The sequence below is a fragment of the Kogia breviceps genome, unplaced genomic scaffold (assembly GCF_026419965.1).
Source record: "Kogia breviceps isolate mKogBre1 unplaced genomic scaffold, mKogBre1 haplotype 1 scaffold_60, whole genome shotgun sequence".
Lineage (NCBI taxonomy): Eukaryota > Metazoa > Chordata > Mammalia > Artiodactyla > Physeteridae > Kogia > Kogia breviceps.
In genome coordinates this window covers 159,907-181,041 of record NW_026712043.1, presented here as the reverse complement: position 1 = coordinate 181,041, position 21,135 = coordinate 159,907, and the positions used below count along the sequence as shown (strand labels likewise).

Here is a 21,135-nt window from a genome sequence, read left to right as displayed (position 1 = left end):
GAGGCCCTTCTGCTGCTCCTAAGTCATGCCCTGACAGTGTCCCGAACTCAGGCCCTAAAGATAAGCCTCACTTAGGCCCTTTGGCTGTACCTTCCTTATGCTCTGACGCTGTCTGTATAGGAAGCCCTGGCAGTGGTCCTGATTTAGGCCCTCACGCTGGTCCTAAGTAAGGCCCTGAGGCTCTCAATAACGAAGGTCTTCACGCTTTTCCTGGGTCATTTCGTGACGCTATCCCTGGCCCGGAACCTGACTCTGTCCCAAGCTCATGTCCTGCATCTTATCCTAAATGAAACCCTAGTACTCTCCCTAACTAAGCCCCGACTAAACCTAACAAAGGCCTTCACACTATCTGTCACCAACACCCAGAATCTATCCCTAATGGTCCCTGCTACAATCAATAACTAAAATCCGGACACTGTCCTGAGCTATTACCCTGACTGATTTCTATCCACTGTCCTGATACTTTCCAAAAGAAAGCCTGTTGCAGTCCTTAAGTGAAGACCTGAGGCTGTGCCTAACTCAGGCCCTGAAACTTTCCCTAACTGAGGCCTTGATTCTGTGACTAACACAGGCCCTGCTCATGTCTTTCACTATGACCCGAATGCTGACCCAGCAAAGGCCCTGATGCTGTTCCTACGTCATGCCCTGACTGTGTCTCCAGCTAGTGGGCTGACACTAGGCCTCACTCAGGCCTAGACGTTCTCCCTAAGTCAGGCTCTGATGCTGTCCCTACCCGAAGCCCTGACACACGTCCTAAATTAGGCCCCGATTCTCTAAGTAACTAAGGTCTTGACACCAACCCAGGTCATTGGCTGACACTATCCCTGGCTCGGATCATGAGTCTGTCCCAAGCTAATGTCCTGCATCTTATCCTAATTGAAACCCTAATACTCTCCCTAACTAAGGCGCTCATGGATCCTAACTAAGACTTTCACCTTATCTCTCATTAAGGCCCAGAATCTGTCCCTGACATGGGCCGTGCTCCAGGCAATAATGAACATCCCGACACTATCCTGAGCTAATATCCTGACACATTTCTATCCACGGACCTGACACAGTCCCAAAGAAAGGCCTGTCGCTGTCCTTAAATGAAGACGAGAGGCTGTGCCTAACTCAGACCCTGAAGCTTTCCCTAACGGAGGCCTCGATTCTCTGACTCACTCAGGCCCTGCTCATATCTTTAACTATGACCCGAATGCTGACCCAACAAAGGCCCGGATGCTGCTTCGACGTCATGCCCTGACACTGTCTCCAGCTAGGAGCCTGAAGCTGGGCCTCACTCAGGCCCTGTTTCTTGCCCAATTCCGGCCCTGATGCTGGTCCTAAATAAGGCCCTCAGGTTCTCAGTAACTAAGGTCTTGACACTATCCCGAGGTCATTTGCTGACACAATCCCTAGACTTTACCCTAACCCTGTCCCTAGCTAATGTCCTGCCTCTTATGCTAACTGAAGCCCTTATGCTGTGCCGACGTCAGGACCTGAATTGGTTCCCCATGCCGTGACACTGTCCCTAACTAAGGCCTGGATGTTAGGCCTAACTCACAGCCTGACACTGTCCCTAACTAAATCCCTGATGCCATCAATATCTAAAGTCCTCACACTATCCTCTGCTAATTTACTATCCCATCTCTTGCTAAGGTCCTGAAAATATCGCTAAGTAAGCCGTGACGCTGTCCCTAACAGAAGGCCTGCTCATGTCTTTAACGAAGACCATAATGCTGATCCAACAATGGCACTGATGCTGCTCCTGTGTCACGCGCTGACAGTGTCCCCACCTACAGGAATGACGCTAGGCCTCACTCAGGCCCTGTCGCTCGCCCGAAGCCAGTCCGTGATGCTATTTTTACACGAAGCCCTAACATTGCTTCTAAAGAAGGCCCTGATGCTCTCAGTAACTAAGGTCTTGACACTATCTCTCACTAAGGCCTGGAATCTGTCCCTAACATGGGTCCTGCTACAATCAATAACTAAAATCCGGACACTATCCTGAGCTAATATGCTGACACATTTCTATCCAAGGTTCTGACACTGTCCCAAAGAGAGCCCTGTCGCTCTCCTTAACTGAAGACGAGAGGCTGTGCCTAACTCAGGCCCTGAAGCTTTCCTTAACCGAGGCCTTGATTCTGTGACTCACTCAAGCCCTGCTCATGTCTTTCACTATGATCTGAATGCTGACTCCACAAACGCCCTGATGCTGCTCCTAAGTCATGCCCTGACAGTGTCTGCATCTAGGTGCCTGACGCTAGGCCTCACTCAGGCTCTCACATTCTCCCTATATCAGGCTCTGACACTGTCCCTACCCGAAGCCCTGGCACAGGTCCTAAATTAGGCCCTGATTCTCTACGTAACTAAGGGCTTGTTTCCAAACCTAGGTCATTACCTGACACTAGCCCTAGACCTGAACGTAAACTTCTCATTTGCTAATGTTAAATTTAGCTAAAGAGATTCTTTAGGATGAAATTCCTTCATCTTCTGAATATAGTTTTCTGAAAAAAATAATGTTTAAACTCTTACGCACCTTAAACAAAATGTACTCAACTTCTGTGGAATATTCCTTTATACCAGCGTGCATGGTTTACTTCTGCATCTGCGTGTGTTGGCTTAAAGGGTGCTTGTAGGAATTCCTCCTGTTATGCTAACTAAATCCCTGATGCTGTCCCTAAATAACGCCCTGAAATTAGTCCCGAGGCTGTGAATCTGTCCCAAACTTAGGCCTGGAGGCTCCTCCTAGCTCAGTCCCTGACACTATACCTAACAAAGGCTATAATGCTACTCCTAACTCAGGCCCTGACACTGTGTCTAACTAAGGCACTAGTGCCGTCAATATCTAGAGTCCTGATACTATCCTGAGTTAATATCTTGACCCAGGTCTTACCAAGGTCCTGAAACTGACCCAAAGTTAGCCTTGATGCTGTCCATAAATGAGGCCCTGAGGCTCTCCCTAACAGAGGCCCTGATAATGTCTTTAATGAAGAACCTGACGCTGATCCCACAGAGGCCCTTCTGCTGCTCCTAAGTCATGCCCTGACAGTGTCCCGAACTCAGGCCCTAAAGATAAGCCTCACTTAGGCCCTTTGGTTGTACCTTCCTTATGCTCTGACGGTGTCTGTATAGGAAGCCCTGGCAGTGGTCCTGATTTAGGCCCTCACGCTGGTCCTAACTACGGCCCTGAGGCTCTCAATAACGAAGGTCTTCACGCTTCTCCTGGGTCATTTCGTGACGCTATCCCTGGCCCGCAACCTGACTCTGTCCCAAGCTAATATCCTGCATCTTATCCTAACTGAAACCCTAATAGTCTCCCTAACTAAGCCCTGACTAACCCTAAATAAGTCCTTCACACTCGCTCTCACTAAGGCCCGGAATCTGTCCCTAACATGGGACCTGTTGAAATCAATAGCTAAAATCTGGACACTCTCCTGAGATAATTTCCTGCCACATTTCTATGCACGTTCCTGACTCTGTCCCAAAGAAAGCCCTGTCAGTGTCCTTAAGTGAAGTCCTGAGGCTGTGCCTAACTCAGGCCCTGAAGCTTTTCCTAAATGAAGCCTTGATGTTCTTAGTAACTCAGGTTCTGATCATATCTTTCACTGAGACCATAATGTTGACCCAACAAAGGCCCTGATGCTGCTCTTAAGTCATGCCCTGACAGTTTCTCCAGCTAAGATCCTGTTAATGTACACATTCAACGCAATCCTTATCAAAAGTCCAATGACATTTTCCATAGAAACAGGACGAACCATCTTAGGTTGTGTGTGGAACCACAAAGGACCCAGAAGAACCAAAGCGACCCTGAGGCAGGGGAATGTGTGGAGGCATCTCGTTCCCTGACTTCACACTTCATTATGAAGCTAGTCCCCCAAAATTGTGGCATTGGCAGAAAAACAGGCACACAGACCAGAGGAATAGAGCAGAGAGCCCAGGAATCAACCTACAGGTATGTGATCAGTTAATTCACAAGAAAGGAGCCAAGAACATACACCAGGGAAAGGACAGGCCCCTCAATAAACGGTGCTGGGAAAACCAGACACTACACGCCAAAGAACAACATTCAACTGTCTACACCCCACACAAAATGGGCCAAAAACCCAGTTTTCCACATCAAGCCCTTCCTCTCCTGGGTCCTCTGGAGACAGACACCCACAGCGGTCAGCCCTGCACAGGAACCTTCTCCCCACTTTTCCTCACCTTCTCCCTCAGCGGCATCACCTCCTAGCAGGTCCTGAGGAGATCAGGCTCATGTCAGCCTGAACTGGACCCCCCAGTGTCCCAGAGCTGAAGCCTCGGCGGGTCCTGAGGAGACCCGGTTTCCGTTAGTGTGGACTTGACCCCGGGTTGTACCGAAGCCAGGCCATCAGCGTGGACTCAGCCCCGCGTGTTCCTGAAGCCAAAGCCCCAGCAGGTCCCGAGGAGACAGGGCTCCTCCCAGCATGAACATGAACAGCGTGATCTGAACAGACATCCTGCCAAAAAAGTTACAGATAGTAAAAGTCATACAGAAAAAAGCTCAACATCATATACCATTAGGGAACTACAAATTAAAATCATGAGACACCATAGCACACCAATTGGGACTGCTAAGCTCCAAAAATATGACAATACCAATTGCTAGAGGGTGAGGAACAAAAGGAACTCTCCCTCATAGCTGGGGGGATGCCTGTGCAGCCACTTTGTAAGACAATTTGGCAGTTTTTTCCAAAGCTAAACAAGTCTCACGTTGGGATCCAACAATCATACTTCCAGTATTTAGGCAACTGCTTTGAAAATCTATGTCCAAATGCAAACAAGGATGCAATTATGCACAGCAGCACTTCCATAATGGCTAAAAACTTGAAATCAGGATATCCTTCAAAAGATGAATGCATAAGCAAATTGGGATACATCCATGTCAAGGCGAGTAGAATATGCCACCTCAAAATATGTCTCTCTGGCATAAGGGTTATTGGTCTGCTTTAAAAAGAATAGGGCTTCCCTGGTGGCTCAGTGAGTAAGAGTCCACCTGCCGATTCAGGGGACACAGGTTCGAGGCCCGGTCCGGGAAGATCCCACATGCCGCAGAGCAACTAAGCCTGTGCGCCACAACTACTGAGCCTGTGCTCTAGAGCCCGCGAGCCACAACTACTGAGCCCGTGTGCCACAACTACTGAAGCCTGCATGCCTAGAGCCTGTGCTCCGTGACAAGAAAAGCCACCACAATGAGAAGCCCCTGCTCGCCAACACCCAGAGAAAAGACTGCACGCAGCAACGAAGACCCAATGAAGCCAAAAATAAAATAATAAATTTATTTTTTAAAAAATCTCAGAAAACTGAGATTGCCGTTTTATGAAGGGCATTTACAATAGAGAAATCTCCATTTATAAGGGTATGTCCCTCTTTGCACCAAACATAGAAGGATAATTAAATCTTAAGTAACTCTTTTCAATGGGGAAGTCCTGACTTAAATGTGCACACAGCCATACCCTTGTTTACTGTGCTTTGCATGATAACCTTCCATAACTGGCCTTCCCCCCTTCCCCAGCATCTTTTCTGTGTTTAGCTGAAGACGGTATTGAAGGGGATGGTTTGGGGAGTGACTCAGTTTTCCGTGGTATCCCCCCTCTATTCAGAAGGTATACATGTTATTAAACTTCTGCTTTTCTCCTGGTAATCTGTCTTTTATTACAGGGGCGGGGGGGGGCCTCAACCAAGAACCTAGAAAAGTAGAGGGAAAATTGTTTTTCCTCCCATACACATGCAGTGGAATACTACTCAGCAGAAAGGAATGCACCATCCACCTATGGAAAGACATGGATAAACCTTCAGCGTGTACTGCTAAGTGAAAACTCCAGCCTGAGCAGGCTGCACACAGTATGACCCCATTGATGACATCCCGGGAAAGGCAAAGCTACATAGATGATAAGCAGATCATGGGGTGGGGGGTTTGAAGTAGTCCATGTGATACTCTAGGATGGATACCTGTCACTATGCATTTGTCTAAGCCCATAGATGTGTGTAGCCCAAGGGGCCAATCATAATCTACTCAAATTTAGTTATTTAGGGTGTAGGATGTTGCACGATGGAATACGTCATGTGACAGAATCTAACTGTATTAGAAATATATGGAAACAACTCACTGTAGGGGATGGGGTAAAAGCTGCTGACTTAAGTTACCTTTGGAAATGAATGGAATCTGTAGGCTAAAGGCAAAATGGCCCGTATATATACAGTGGGCTTTGTTTTATGAAGTTCTTTCCAGGGTGTAGTAGCTAACAATTCTGAAACCTCTGCACATGTAATGTGGAAAGGAGCAATGCATAGATAAATGGCAGATGGTGGGAGCCAGGCTCCTTGCTGTGGGAGTGCGAAGTTACAGGTACGCAAGGGGAGAGCCTCTGCCCTCGTAATCCTGGATCTGGGCTTCCTGGGAGGATGCCGACTGGCCGGGGGGAACACACAGATCTTCACGCCGGGAAGACCCTGCAGACATAGGAACTTCGCACCCCATCTTTCCATCCACACCTGCTGGAAACACTCAGCACTCCGTAATCAGTCAACTGCAGCGTTTAAGACATTCTCACCCCTAAGCAAATAAAGGAGCGTGAGGGTCTTGCTTACCCCTAAGCTGTCCCAGAATCTAGGCCCTGGGTGGAGACAGTTTGGGGATTCCTGGGACACTGAATCCTGGCTCTGGGGGTGGAGCCAAGTTGGGGGCTCCTGGGCCTCTGAATCCAGGCCCTGGGGGTGGAGCCAGGTTGGGGGTTCCTGGGTCTCTGACCAGCAGGTGAGAGGAAGGAGGAAGACCAGTCCTGAGGACAGAGGTGCCCTGAAGTCTGTGAGCCCAGGAGCCCCGATGGGACTCATTCCCAGTGAGGACATGGGCGGGGCCTGCAGTGGTTCTGTGTTCCCCCTGGGCCCTTTGATGAAGCCATGGCAGCACTGGGCCCAGACGTCTCCTGGCGGCGTCTCAAACTCTGACACAGTGGTTTTACAAAGGAACAAGAGAATGGAGCTGAGCCCCTGACGGCCACTCCTTTCTGGCTCTGAGTTGCTTCCAACAAGACCGCAGTCACCTGCATTAGTCTGCTGTGACCCATCTGCCCCCACTTTGCCTTTCCTCTCCCTCCCTGCCATGATTCCAGTGACATTTCCAGCCCGGACCCCTCTCCCAGGCCAGACGCCTCCGTCCAGTCACTGCACACCCATCTCACCTTGGGGGCTTAGCAGGGTTTCAGAGGACTGGGATCCTGCAGCTCCCCACACCCAGGAGCAGCCCCACCTTCCCAGGTTGCTGAGCCCAGGCACCAGGTGTAACCGAGCAGGACCCTGTGGGGCCTTCCCAGGACAGACCCCTCCCCCACACCCTCTGCTGTAGCTCCCCTCTGAAGTACCTGGATAACAGTGCCCGATGCATGCTTCCTCCACCACCAAGTGGAAGAAATTAACTACTTGATGATCAGGAACAGGTAACCCCGGAGCTCCTGGTGCTTAAGAATTTATAACGTTAACCGCCCGTTACCTCACCATCAATCAGAGAATTGTGCACCAGCTGATCACATACCCTGCGACCCCCCTCCTTCACTTGGCCTTGAAAATTGCTTTGCTGAAATCCTTCAGGGAGCTCGGGGTTTTAGAGCACAGGCCACCTGGCCTCCTTGTATCCGCACTTTGACAATTTAGGCTGCACCTTCCTCCACCACCCCCGGTGTCAGTAGACTGGCTCTGCTGCCCTCGGGCGAGCGGACCCACGTTCGGTTCGGTAACACTGGGGCCTCCCAGGCTCCCACTCGCCTTGTGCCCCAGTGACTGTCAGCTCCTCCTCCACAGTCTTGTTGCAGCAAAAACAGAAACGAAGTTTCCCTGCCCTGAGAACAAGGGGACAGCGAAAAGACTAGAGAAGAAGCGTAACCTGGCCTGAAAGAGCTCATCACTCCTTGTTTCACTTTGTCATTCATTTGTAGTAACTAGATTTGTACTCTACAAAGCTAACCTCACTCCGACACTATGGAATTTACCTTCGGCACCCATCACCCCTCACTGTGTGTGTTACAGCCCCTGCTTCTCACTCCCTAACCTTATTATGTAACGCACTTAGATTCTATACGCTCCTCATAACAAATCACCCCCTAGTTTTTCATTTCAGAAACAAGGTCACTGGCCAATAAACCAGAGGCAAACGGACGCAATTACCAGTCTGCTGGACCCCAATTACCGGCGACCTGATGCCAGCGATGACTGTTTTGAAATAATGCAAAGGAAAGGAGGAATGCAAGACCTTCACTACTTTGATCCTTATCCTCTACCCTGGACTGCAGAAGCCCCACATATAAAATCTTCCCTGATTCTCAAAGAGGGGTGCCCAGTTCTTGAGGTGCTAGCCAGCTGTGTCTTCCCTGCTGCCTGGCAGAAAAATAAAGCCATCTGTCTCTTCCTCCAAAACCCCTGTCTCCGTATTTCTGTTCGGCCTCGGTGCACAGGGAAACCGATATTTCGACAACAGCCTGTGGCCAGTTCCCACACTAATTCCCCTCTACGCCCACAGCCGTGGCCCAAGCCCGATCTTGTGCCTGGTTCCTCCATCAGACCTGACAAACCTCCCTGCCCCACGGTGCGTCTCACATCCCACCCCAACGTGGTCTTTCTGAAGCATAAACGAGACTGTGACTCTCTCCCTCCTGTAATCCCCCAAAGTTTCCCCACTTTCGCTAGGGTACGTGCCAAGGCCCTGAGAGTCCCCAGCAGCCCCACTAGGCTGCTGACTCCTGGGTTCCCAGACACTGAGCACCTCAGCAGGCCAGGTGACACGGCAGGAAACCCCAGAACTGCTCACCTCAGGAGGGGGCTGGCACTGCCACTGCCTGATCAAAGAGAGCAGAGAAGGGTTCCCCAGCTGGGACACAAACTCTGCACGAGTGGCCTCTCCTTGAGCCATTAGCTCACCTCGTATGACTTGAGGGAAGGAAGGACCGAGGCACACTTGCTTCCTAAGGAGGATGCTATAGGCTCAGTCATGTCTCCCCAAATCCACATGCTGAATGCCTAACCCCCAGGACCCCAGGATGTGTCTGTATTTGGAGATGGGATTTTTAAAGAGATGATCAAAGTAAAAATGACGTCACTAGGGTGGATCCTAATCCAATAGGATTGATGTCCTACAAGAAGAGATTAGGACACAGATAGGCACAGGGGGAGACCATGTGAGGACCTGGGGAGAAGGTGGCTGTCTAAGCACCAAGGAGCGAGGCCTCAGGAGAAGCCAGCGTGCAGACACCTTGATCTCCGACAGCATCCAGGACTGGGAGATAGGCCTGTTATTCAAGCTGCGCAGTCTGTGGTATTTGTTACGGTGGTCCCGAGCAGACTCACAGGGCTCAGACTGGACAGACCCCGCTCTCCATCCCCTTGTACGTGAGTTACAGGAGCCCCAGGCACTGAGGAGGGGGTCCCTGAGGAGGCACAAGATAGAAGATGCTAGGCATTAACATGACTGCATTCATGTTAAACGTGCCTGAAGTCCATTCACCTGAGATGGTTTTGTCCTGCATGTACATCGGCACCTTTAGTCTGAACTGCAGACCTTTGGCTTCACCACCTCCACTGCGAGCATTAGCTTCACCTGCTGTGGACCATCTCCTATAGGATTTCCAGAACCACAGAGCATCGAAGCTTCACAGAACCCAGAATCTGTGCGCTAGTGTCTGGGCGACCCTCACAACAGAGCCGCACAGCTGCCCATCAGAACCCATTTCCCTTTTTCCTGTGCACAGCTACCCTGCACATCCCAGCCTTCCCACCCCTTACAGCTGGGGCACAGTGTCTCGTGTTACCAAGGGGAAGGGGTGGAGGTGGTGAGGGCCTTGGCCAGCCTGCATCCTAGGACGGAGGGCATGATGTCCCTGTGGTCACCCCACCCCGCTGGTTGAAACACTCACCTGGAAGCAGGGAGGAGAAACAAAGTGGGGGCAGAGCCTGGGAACTGACACCCACCTGCCCTGGACTCTCACAGGAAGGGGACAGAGACATCTTGAGCTTCAGCCCAGTTTGGGGAGACACTATGTTCCAGCAACAAACTTGGCCTTAAACGCTAAGTTGCTTTACAAACCCCTCCCCAGCTGTCACAGAAAGTCAGGCTTCATCTCATCACACGTTTCTCAAACACCAGCTCACGCTGAGACCACCTCTCAGGTGATGGTGTTTCAGAGCAGCCCCTTTAAAAGATCCCTGGATTTCAGCTCTCCCCGCCCTGCCTTCAGTTTAAGGGAGAAGTTTCCTTGACAACCTACCTTGACAAACCTGCTCAGTTTCCTTAACAACCAAGCTTCGCAATCTCCCAAACTCTTCTCCTTCAAACATTCCTATTCTAAGCTTGATGAGCCTAAAGTGACAGTGCTGTCATCACGTGCCACAGCGTGACTCCTCCAAGCCCGTAGTTACTGGTTACATGATGCTACTGATGATGACATCCCAGAAGAGCCAGCTTTGCAATATCACCATTTCTGGACTCGGCACTGGGTCCCTTTCCACGGACAGAGTGGAGTGGCTGTTTCCACGGGCCCCGTGGTGGAAGAGCTCACCTAATGCAGCCAGGACTTCATCCTTTCCAGGTGATTCCAGGGTCCTCATTCTCCCCAGACCCCCACCCACATGGCTGCTGGCTGCTATCTATACGGGACCTTGGTAATCTCCTAAAATTAGGGTTATTTTATACACAGGTAATGGGTTGAATGCTGGTCCCAAAATATGTTCCCCCCAGAACACAGGAACCGGACCATATCTGGGAAAAGCGTCTTTGTATATGTAGTTAAGGGTCTCAAGGTGAGGCCATCTGGGGTTAGCGTGGCCCCCAATCCAATTGAGAGAGTCCTTATGAGACAAAAGAGGAGAAACACAAACATAGAGGAGAAGCCACGTGAAGGCAGAGACAGGAGGGCTGCAGCCGCAAGCCTGGGGATGCCTGGAGCCCCCCAAAGCTGGAAAAGGCAGGAAGAGCCCTATCCTGGAGCCTCTGGAGGGACGTCCATCCTGGAACACCTGGATCTCAGATGTCTGGTCTCCAGGACTGGGGGAGGGTGAATTCCTGTTGTTTTAAACCACCCAGCTTGTGGTCATTTGTTACAGAAGCCACAGAACAGTCACACGGACCCTGCTCTGTGGGACCCTGGAAGTGCGGGTCTCATTAAAGACCAACAGAGCCTGGGTTACAGAACCCTTAGAGTCAGCACTGGGCCCCAGAAATTCTAAAGCAGTGGCTGGACACCAGAACGTTGAGGGGTCAGTCGGAAGCCAATCCCTAAGGGTGCCGGCTGCACACGGCCTCCCCAGGTTTTTATGCCTGCCTGTACAAGTTGGGGATAAGTATTTCCATCCTGATTCGGGACCTCTGATATCACCGTTCACGCTGCCAATTAAGAACCCACTAGTTACACAGAGGAAAACCCTATCAGGAAAACCCTTGCTCCAGTGGTAAACAATTCTGAAGTTGGTCAGAGGTGGGGAATCATCTCTCATGCAGCCAGCAGCCCCCCCGCAAGGAACGTCCTCATTGCAAAGCTGGGGGACCATGTCAAGGCGTCCCTGAGTAAACATGAGCTGACCCCCAGGCCAGCTGCTGCTGAACTGTTCCCACCCTTCCCAGCTAAAACACCTGAATGTGTGCAAGGACTTGAAAGCCTAGAGGAAGGGCCATGGAGCCACACCAGCACGGAGGCCGACTTGGGGCCTGCAGGCCAGCCAGCATGGTCCTGGCCCCGGGCGCTCTTCTGGAAGCTTTCCATCTCCCTGCCCAATGTACCCCTCCTGTCCCGGCGCCCACCGCTTTTCTCCGTCCTCACCTCTGCCCGGGGAGAAATTCCAGCGGCAGGTATGGGTGACACATCCTCTTCTTTAGCAGGTGGCAGCGCGGCAACTCCTGCAGAAAGTCCACCAGAGCCCCACTCGCACCGGGCCACGCACAGAGCCGTGGGCCCTACTCCCTCCCACCAGCCCAGCCCCGAGACTGCCGATGGGGCAGAGAATATGGCGTCAGGCACAGCTGCAGGGGCTCTTGCTGCCTGGAGCGGTGTTTATATTGACCTCAGCCCAGGCACACCTGGGGAGGACTGGCCGGCCGGGTCAGACTGCCCAGGTCAGCCACTCCTCGCCCCTCAGGGGCTCACAGTTGCATAAAATGGACCTTCCTGCACCGGTCAGTTCCAAGGAACACGTGTAGGTCCTGAGGGTCAGGATAGACAAGGGGCTGCAGCCCTGGCTTGTTTTCTAACCATTTTATCTGGCCCATGAGTGGGAGACAACTTCAAGAAGACCCTCTCCTAATAAGAGGAACCCAGGAGTCAGGGAGAGGAGGGGTGGTGGGTGGAGACAGAGACCTGGTGCCCCGGCTGCAGTGGAAGTCTCTGGAAGACCAGGCGGAGGGAGGCCACACAGAGTGAAGCCCAGGGTCACAGACCTGTCGGAGCTGCTGTTTGTTAGTTCAAGTCCTGCTCTGAGGTGCTCTGTGTCAGCTCTGAGGGACAGGTGAGATGGGGGTGCTCTGCAATGAGGGCTATGTGCACGGTTCCTGTGTGCCCAGCCCTGCCGTGGTACCTGCACAAGGGTGTTCCGTATCCAAGGAGGGGCCTGACCACGAGAGCCCCGTGGGCTGCTGGGTAGCTGCACAGGTGAGCTCCATATCCTGGGAGGGGCCTGACCACGAGAGCCCCGTGGGCTGCTGGGTACCTGCCCAGGTGAGCTGTATATCCTGCGAGGGGCCTGACCACGAGAGCCCCATGGGCTACTGGGGAACTGGTAAAGATGTCGGGACAGTCAGTGAAGCCACTGAGGATATGCATCCAATAGTTCCTAATTCCTACACCCTGCTGGTCATTGTACCATCCCCCAGGACATAGTATTCTGTATGAGACGTACATGATGCTTTCTTCTGTATTCCATTAGTCCCAGAGGTCACAGAAATTTTGGCTTGTGACTGGCAGGACTCAACATACAAGGAAGACAGTACTGCTGGGCCGTCCTCCCCCAAGGGTTCAAAACTTCCCGCACCACCTTTGGGGAAACTTAACTAAAACCTCAAAGATCTACCTCTGGAGAAGGGAACCCTCCTTCAATATGCAGACGACATTCTGATCCCCAGCCCTACTAAGGAGGCCTCTGAACTACCTAGCCAATAAAGGATAGAAGGTGTCCAAGACAAAGGCTCAAATATCACAGACTAAGGTGACCTGCCTGGGCTTCATTCTCACAGAAGGTCGGAGAAGCCCATCCCAGGAAAGGGAAGAAGTCATTTGCAGCCTTACCCCTTCTAAACCTAGAAGACAGCTTAAGGGTTCCTAGGGAGGTCGGGGTTTGCTGCATCTGGATCCCTAACTACAGTCTAATAGCTGGGCCTCTATAGGAAACATTGAAAGGAAAAGATGATGATCTGTTCGCATAGAATCCAGAAGCGGTCTTTCAAGAATGGAAAGAGCAGTTAATTCAGACCCTTGCCCTGGACCTCCCTAATTTAGCTAAACCCTTTGACCTTTACATTCTGGGTAGAAAGTGAATCGCCCTTGGAGTATTAGTGCAAAAACTGGGACCTCTTGAAATGGAACAATGCAAGAATGCCCTCCAGGTAGGAGAAAGTACGGTCACCAAGGGCTTGGCCCGCCGCCCCATCCAGCCAAGATACTGGGGGTATCTAAAAACCTGGAATCCGCAGCCCGCAAGGCCAACTCCCTCCTAAGGGGAAAGGACCGCACACGGTGATCCTAACCACCCACCATGCCCTGAAGTTGCAGGCATCGCTCCGTGGGCACACTGACCTCGAGTGAGGAAGCCCTCCAACTCCAACCTCCAGAGGGACAACTGGGGGCAACGGGTCCCCATGATGACCCGTGTGACCATCACTTGACGTGGATCTTCTCTCAGAAAACAACAAGAGCGTGCCCCAAAAGAGCAGACTACTGCTTGCAGGACTTACTGCACCCAGAGCGGAGCTCATAAGCTTGGCGGGGGAACCCTAAATAACGCTGTCACCATAGAAACGCCTACAGACACCGCGGTGACGGCGGCGGCCATGAGACCGGCTGCACTCCTGGCTACTTGAAAAGGCCGTTGACTCAGTGGCCGTCATGGGTCTGGATCACCACCGGCCCTGGACTGTGTGGGAGTTGAGCAGGCAGGGTTCTGACACCTGGTGCTGTTTGTACGTTAATTCAGGGGCCTAATTGAAGAAAGCGCAGACTACTGGTCAGAGCATCTAGGCTGGCAGAAACCGTCTGCCTAAGGTGGCCGAACAAATGTGGGCGGGGTAAAACCGGCCCCCCCAGCGTCTCTGCGCATCTCTTTCCTGCACCCTTAAAGGTCATTAGAATCTATAACACTTCAAATGCTGGGGCTCAGGCGGACGAGCAGTGAGGGAAGAGCCCTGGGGACAGTCAACCTCACCTGGAGGCTGCTGGGGAGAAGTTCTGCCCCTCCCCCCGGGTATGAGGCCTCCCGACTCAGCACGAAGCAGTTACAGAAGCGGGGTCTGCACCCTCAGCGCCCCAACAATGAGGAATGGGACAAAAGGCAGAGGAGGGGTTTGTCACCGGCAGAGCCCATGAAAAAATCCTGGGAGATAAAAATAGAATCCGGGCAATAAAGTAAAGTCTAACGTTGATTCCTTTGTGCTTTGTCTAATTTCACTTGCTCCTAGGTTTCCACATGCAGAGGTCCCACACCCGGCACTTCAGAACCTATTTCCTGGTGCAAAATGGCTGGGCCGACACCTCAGCTCGCGGGGCCCCATGCAGACTCTGCGACATGGAGCCTGAGCTCCAGCCAACCCGGCCCTCGAGACTCCGCCCCTTCCGTCCCGCTGATGCTGCCTGGATCCCCACACAGCAGCCCCGCCCACAGCCCTCGGGGGAGCGCACGCTCTCACCTCTCCCCGTTCTCTGATCAGAATCTAAAGTTTCCTTTGCTTCTGAACCAAACTCAGTCTCGTTCTCTTGGCTCCAATGACACGGGGCAGGGGACCCTTGTTGGGGCCCACTCTGCAGGATCAGTGACAGAAATTGAGAACATTGTAACTTCAATGAACAGATGTGTGAGCCAAACTGTAATTAACCTAGAGCCGTGTATAAGGCTCAGGTAAAATAAGATGTTTCCAACACTTCCATTTGATATTTCCATCACTTTAGTATAGGCAAGTTCAGTGAAGGGGATTGTCTTATTTGTCAGGTCAACATTGGAGAAATGAAGTGATTTCTTTCCAAGGATGTACATCGAATAATCTTGACTGAAGCTTCAATATAGTTTTGAATGCTTTTCCATTGAAAATGATACCTCTCTTTCAGCTCCCCCATTTCTGAGAAGCATAAAATCTTATAATTTATTATTACCAAAGGGGAAAGGTGCAGGGAGGGATAAATGAACAGTTTGGGATTAACACGTACACACTGCTATGTATAAATAGATCATCAACACAGAACTACTGTACAGCACAGGGAACTACACTCAATATTTTGTAATACCTAGAAGCGGAAATAATCTGAAAACGAATAGATATTTTTATTGACATCATCTATCAATGACAGATACAATGTACCCTAAGGGAGGCCGATGGTCAGCGCTTCTGACCCTGAAGACTTTAATCATCTTAAGTTCGGACTCTGCCTACTGCCCAAGGCCCTTAATGAACATACGTGTAGCCATAGCGTAAAATTCCCCAGTTTAGGGTTCAGGGAGACACTGATTTGGAAACATCCCTGGTGTTCTCTTACCATGCACGGGACCCTTCCTACAGCTAAAACATGACTCTGACACCCAGAAGGTGGTACACCATTTGATCGGGAAGAGTTTGGAAAAGGCATCTCATCTCCTCATCTCCAGGGAGTCGGGTTCACCCCTCCAGCGTCTTTCCTAACAATCTCCCCACTTGGGGATGTCAGCACCTTCAACCTCCTGTTGCGCACAGTTTGGAATTTGTCCAGAGGATGAAGCGGAAGGATGAGAAACAATGAGAGAAAAGTCCTAGGTGTTCGGACAGGCACATGTCACTCTCATTTCCAATCAGGAAGACGAAATGACCAAAGGCTAAGATTGCCCATGGAAAAAGAATACGGTTTGAGGAAATCCCACTATTTTGTGGCCAGTTCCAAAAAACACAAGTTGAAAAATGGAACTCGGGATCACTAAAATTCACGAAACTGCAGAGTTGAAAATATCTATCATTGAAAAATGTCTTGAGGGAAGTCACCGAAAAGGAATTGTAAACAAGGGAGAATGGCAGGAAAGGGATTTGAAGAGGTAAAAAGGACTCATCATGAAAGCACAAAAAAGGGGCTGAACATCGCCAACGGTGCAGTTAGCCAAAAAGGGCGTATGCTTTTTTCCTGAATATATTCAAGAAAAGGGCATACACCCTTTTTAGCCAACCAAACAGGTGGGCATTGCAAATCAATACTACAAAAAGTATCACACTTCGCATCAGTCAGAAGAGCCATCCTCATAAAGTGTAAACACCAGAAATGCAGGACAGGGCGAGGAGTGAAGGGAGCCCTGTGAGGCTGATAGTGGAAATGTAAATTGCCAACGGGCACACTGAAGAAGTGTACTGTGTTTACTAAAACATCTAAACAGATGAGCTACAGAGCATAGGGCACTTGCACTCATGGGCGAATATCTTGGGAAAAACAAAAATCGTCAGGATACAGGCACCCCAACGTTTACCGCCTCTCTGTTTAAAAGAGCCTCGACTTGGATAAAACCTAAATATACCTGGAAGGAAAAAATGGATAAAAGAGATGTGGTACATATGTAGAGTGGAATATAACTCAGCCAGGAAATCAATGAAATAAGGCCAGTTGCATCAACTCAGGAGGAGTTATGTAAGATCATTCTAGGTAACATAAGTCAGAAAGAAAAAGACACATATCGTAAGATATAACTTAAAGGTAGAATCAACAATGGCTACACATGAAACAAATTACAAAACAGAAACATAGTCAAATATGTAGAAAACACACATAAGGCTGCCAAAGGGGAAAGGTGGGGAGGGGTGAGGCATTATCCAGGAGGTTGAAATTAGCAAAGATACCGTTCCAAATACCAAATTGATAATAGACGAGGCCTACACAGAACCTCAAAGAACTGCACTCAGCACACTCAAGTCACCAGAAAAAATTCTATACGACTGTTAAGAATCTGAAAAAGAATTTATTGATGTCTGTTTCTACGTGAATCAAGTGGATGTAGAACAGCAACAAACAGCGTTGAAAATCAGCTGTAACCAATATAACAATAGTAGAAAAAGACAGTGACAGACATAAAAACCCTTATAACTTTTGCTCAGGGGCTATGATGCAACATGGATTGAACACACCTAGACACACAGCAGGATGAGACATAAGGTTGGACACTCTTGGGACTGAGAGGATTGGTGAGGTTGAGTGAGCAAATGCAGACCCTTTAAAGTAATACTGTGTGCTACCCATTCCATGGGTCCCAACTCTCCAGGTGCAACGCAACCTTCCTACAGCTAAAAGCTGCATGGGAAGCCCAGAGGATGATACACCGTGTGATCATGAAAGGTTTCGACAGCGCACCTCATTTTTCATCTCCTGGTGCTCGGGTTCACCATTCCAGCCGCTTTACTAACAATCTCCCCACTTGGAGAATCAGCACCTTTAACCTCCTGTTTCGAACAGTTTGCAATATGTGCCGAGGATGAACGGGAAAAGGGGGAACCAATGAGAGACTCGCTGGAGGTGTTTGGTCGGGCACATGTTACTCTCATTTCCCATCACGAAGAAGAATTCACCAAAGGCTCAGCCTGACGCCCCGAAACCAGGATAGGGCCTGAGGCGATGCTGTGGTTTTCTGGGCCAGCTCACAAAAAGGGCAGTTGAAACATGGAGCTCAGGGGCACTGCAACTCACAAACCTGCACAGTGATAAATGACAACTACCATCCAAAAATACATTGAGTTAAGGCAACGAAGAGGATTTGAAAGCAAGGCAGAATTGCAGGAAACAGATTTCAAGAGGTAGATTGGAGTTTCCTTGAAAGCACATGAAAAGCGGCAGAACTTGGACAATGATGCAGTTGGCCAAAAAGGGAGTATGTGTTCCTTCCTGAATATATTCAGGTAAAAAAGCATACACACGTTTTGGCCAACCAAGCAAGCTGGGAGAGCAAATCAGCACTACAAAGAAGTCTCACTTACCCCCGGTCAAAACGGCCATCTGAAAAAAGTGTAAAAAACCACAAATGCAGGACAGGCCATGGAGAACAGGAAACCTTGTTATGCTGACGGGCGGGATGAAAATTGCCGCAGACACTCTACAAAAGTGTATGGTGTTTCCTAAAACATCTAAACAACAGAGCTACAGAGCATAGGGCACTTCCACTCATGGGCGTATATCTTGGGAAGACTAAAAATCAACAAGACACAGGCACCCCAAAGCTTAGGGCTGCTCTGTTTACAAGAACCTCGACTTCGGTACCCGTTCCATATCCCAGGAAAGAGAAAAATGGATACAGAAGTTGTGAAACTTATGTACAATGGAATATCACTCAGCCATGAAATCAATGTCATAAGGCTAGTAGCAGCATAATGAGTGGATTTAGGTACGATAATTCAAAGTGAAAAAGGTCACACAGAAAAAGAAATTTATCAAAACATATCACTTATAGAGGGAATGTAAACATGGCTACAAAGAACTGAATTAAAACAGAACAGAGTCACGCTTTTAGAAAACACACTTATGCCTGCTTCAGGGGAAAGGTGAGGGGGGGTTTTCATAAAACAAGAGTTTGAAATTAGCACAGATACCGTTCCAAAAACCAAATATGTAATAGACAAGACCTACTCCTTGCTCAATGAACTGGACTCAACAGCTCCTATTCATCGCAGAAGAAAAATTCCAGCCCTTGTTTCTCAGGAGCTCTGGGGTCTACCTGCGAGGTAAACTTAACTCACCTGGCACAAGGCGGCCATCCCGGGTTTCACATCAACATGATCTCAGGCACAAACCTCCTGGCTTTTCCATTGTGTCTTTAAGTTACTTGTTGAAACAACTGCACAAATATGACAAAGATATAAAATCAGGCATCTTCTGCCCCAGTGCCTGCTCATAAATGATTTTCTGCCACTTTAATGATAAAGATAGAACATTTCAACATTCTGCTGCCCTTATTATTTGTCATTTTTCTTGATATTTCTATTGAATACTCTTTCAATATTTTAACAATGGAACATTTATTTACCTTGTTCCAGACCCAGCCTGTAGTGGTAAAGGTTTTGTTGTTATATTTCTATTATGTTTCCTTTAAAAATCATTATGCTATTTAACTGGATTAAGTCAATTCTACAGGCATTTATCTTATGATATTGATGAAATTAATACATAGAGGGCAGTAGTACAAGTTGATTGTACTCCAGAGCCTCTATTAGCACAGTTAAGTAAGTATAACTATTATCTATATGTAAACCAAAGTACATGCCAAGTGAGACTCTCCGACGCTTCTTCACTGTCTGCCCCTCAAGCCTGTGAGAAATGGAATATTTCTTGCCATCTCAGTAAACAAAAGATGCCACAGTCATCCTCTCCAATGTGAGCGGGCAGGCCCTGAGGAACTCAGGATGTGCAATTACAGGATGCAGGCCCCAGAGAGCTGAGGTGCATATCAAAGGAAGGAATTCGTGAGCCTGACTCCGGCATCTTCGCATAAGGAAAGCCCTGCATTCCTGTAGAACCTGGGAGAGCAGGTTCTCCTTAGCTGACAATCACCTTTTCCCGTCCCCCATCACCTGCGCCAGCCCCCCGCCCTGTCCCCTCCCCCCCCCCCGGTGCTTTAGCTCAGGGACGAAGGGGCGCACAGGGCCTCGGCTGAACAAGAGGCCTGGGAGCCTCGGGAGGAACTTTCGCCGCTTTCCCCGCCGTCGGGAGGAGGGTCGCTGACGCTGCGGCCGGACCCTGCGCCTCCCTCGCCCCGTGTCCCCTCAGGACGTTCAGCCGCCCTCTCCCCACGCCCCCCGGGCCCCGCGAGCCAGGCCGAGGGCAGGGCCGAGAGGAGGGGCCGAAGTTCCCCGGGACCAGACCCCGAGGCCGCTCGTTCTGCACAGCAGCGGCGGGTGGCCGCGAAACCCTTCCCCTCAGAAGCTGCTCTTGCGCGGCCGCCCGGGCACCGGACCCACTTACCCGGCCCGCCGTCCCCACGACTGTCGCGGCTTCGGCCGCCGGGGCCCCTCCGCAGCCGGCAGCGTCAGTGAGGCCGCCCTCCCCTTGGGCTCCGGGGCAGCTCCGTGACGGCGGAGGGAAGAGACCCCGAGCCGGGAGCTCCAGCTCTGAGGAAACGCGGGCTCCGTTCCGGGCGCAGTGGGTGGGGCCGTTCTGCCCCGAGGCCTCCTGGGAGGGGGCGGGGCGCCGGGGGAGGAGCCGCCAGGAGCTCAGGGCCCCGTCGGGGGGCCTGGAGGGGCGGCCCGGCCTGAGGGCCCCGCCCACTGTGGCCGCAGCACAGGGCTTTTACCTGCAATCCTACACAAAAAGTCAGAAAGATACACACGGTCTACAGTGAATGTTCACAAATGGTGGTTGCTGCTGTGCTTACTATCCTATTAAACGTGGGAAATCCATAACACACTTGAAGTTAGAAGTTAACTATGAATGTTTACCTTTCCTTATTATGTCTCTGCTATTCACAATTGTCGTTAATGAATCAGAGACTGTGGCATCACTAGTTAAAAATGAGCTCGTTTAAAAAATAGAACTCAGGCCCACCGGCCCTACTGTATCAGAATCTGCAATTTTACACTCTCTCCAGTGTACTTGTGGACCCATGAATAGTTGAAAGATACATTTCTACCTCGACATGTCTTTTCTGTCTGAGAAATACGCACATTTTATCCAGTTTGATATAAATAAAACACTCAAAAATGCATATGTCCGTGTTGAAACCACCATTTTATCATTTCTTTTCCAGATGACTATAGTCTCTATACTAGTTTTATGGATCACATGACATACTCTTTTTTGTAGTTAGAAATAGAGAAAGTTACTTTGTGAAAAAAAATATATATGTATATATATATATATATTAGTGGATGATTGAAGACACTCTTCTAAATTAAAACCAGTTCTCTTAATTTGCTCTTTTCTTCTTGCGTCACATTATGAACTCTTCCCGTGGCCACATGTC

At 50.1% G+C, this 21,135-nt stretch overlaps 1 long non-coding RNA gene across 1 annotated transcript in view; it reads right to left on the bottom strand.

Moving 5' to 3' along the window:
- Positions 1–18,985, bottom strand: part of LOC136793489 (uncharacterized) — a 125,789-nt gene extending 106,804 nt beyond the window's left edge. Inside the window, exon 1 of the long non-coding RNA XR_010838778.1 lies at positions 18,917–18,985. This is a non-coding gene — a long non-coding RNA (uncharacterized lncRNA). The remainder of the gene's footprint in view (positions 1–18,916) is intronic.
- Between the last annotated feature and the right edge of the window lie 2,150 nt (positions 18,986–21,135).